This window comes from Myotis brandtii, unplaced genomic scaffold (genome assembly GCF_000412655.1).
Source record: "Myotis brandtii unplaced genomic scaffold, ASM41265v1 scaffold470, whole genome shotgun sequence".
In the NCBI taxonomy this organism is placed as follows: Eukaryota; Metazoa; Chordata; class Mammalia; order Chiroptera; family Vespertilionidae; genus Myotis; species Myotis brandtii.
This window is the reverse complement of record NW_005367953.1, coordinates 3848601-3849944: the sequence shown is the minus strand read 5'-3', so window position 1 is coordinate 3849944 and position 1344 is coordinate 3848601. Positions and strand designations below refer to the sequence as shown.

The 1344-nt window shown below is 51.0% G+C and overlaps 1 pseudogene; it reads right to left on the bottom strand.

Annotated features, from left to right (window-relative positions):
• Nucleotides 1-394: 394 nt before the first annotated feature.
• Nucleotides 395-1095, bottom strand: LOC102248851 (annotated as a pseudogene).
• Between the last annotated feature and the right edge of the window lie 249 nt (nucleotides 1096-1344).

Sequence of the window (1344 nt, the reverse complement as noted above, 5' to 3'; positions counted from 1 at the left end):
ACTAAGTTTCTCCCAGCTCATTACCCCTGTCCCCCCTTTTTTTTAAGTGAGGCTTTTTATTGTTTTCTTCCTTTTTTTTTCTTTTTTTTTTTAAATTAAGGGTCCCTTACTGGTCCTACTTCCATGAGTGGCTGAGACCAGGTGGAAAAGGGCCGGGGAACCAGGCAGCATGGGGAGGGGCAATCTTCACAACATTCTATTTATACACAGAACTAAATAGACAAGCAGAGTCACTGTTGTGGTTAGAAGTTGGCAGCGTGGGAAAGAGGAGGAACAGGTTGCAAGTAGGGGTGTCATTAAAAAAATACAGGCCCTCTCCAAAACTGGGGTGCCTGGGTTGGGGAGGACTTGGTCTGTTTCAACCCAAGAGGAATCAGAAGATCAAAAGCAGTTTGGGAAGGTCAGAACCATCAGGGGTGGAGGGAGAAGGAAGGTCCAGGGGGTGGGGGGCTGTTTGGCAACTGGGTGAAGGGATTGCCCTTCCCCTGCTAAGATCCCCCAGTCCATCTGGTTTGGCAGGAGGGGGGCAGCCTGCAACCCCCCGCCACAGGCAGGTCTGGGGCTGCCAGATGCTCCAGGCAGGGGGCTGGAGGGGGCTCACAAAGGCTTGCCCTCCAGGGAGATGACAGCACTGTCCCCCAGCTTCTCTGCCAGAGTGTAGCGGTCCTGACCTTCTCGTAGCAGTTTGCTTGTAATTCATGCTTGATCCCTGTACGCTTCTTCTTGATGGCATCCTTGGAGCTGGCATTGATCATTTTGCTCTTAAGGGGTGCAGACTCAGGGGCTCAGAAGATAAACACCAGGTCTTCCTTCTTGCTCTCCTTGATCTTATAGGTTACATCATACAGTGCATAGTGGCATAGCCCGGCAGCATCTTGATGAAGGTGGCGTAGGGGTCGTCTACTGTCTGGCCCACATCACCTACCAGGATCTCCTTGCCCTCTTCCAGAATGATGTTCTTCTGGTCTTCACTCAGGCAGAAGAGCACCGCCTTCTTGTGCTTCTTCACTTCCTCTGGTGTCGAGGACTTAGGTACCTTCATGTCACTGAACACTTTGATGACTCCATCAGAGACAGCCACACCAGAGGCCGTGCTTCTGGAAGCTAATGGAGATAGCAAGAAGAGCTTGGAAAGACAAGCACACTGCATCTGTTGCTGGGATCCGACTGCCATACCCTTTTGTTCTAATCACATTTTTCCATGACTTTTGACTCTTCATCGACACTTAGGCTTATCTGTTTAAGTCTTCATTTCTTTACTAGAGGCCCGATGCACAAAATTTGTGCAAGAGTAGGCCTTCCTTCCCCCGGCTGCTGGCACCAGCTTCCCTCTGGCACCCGGGA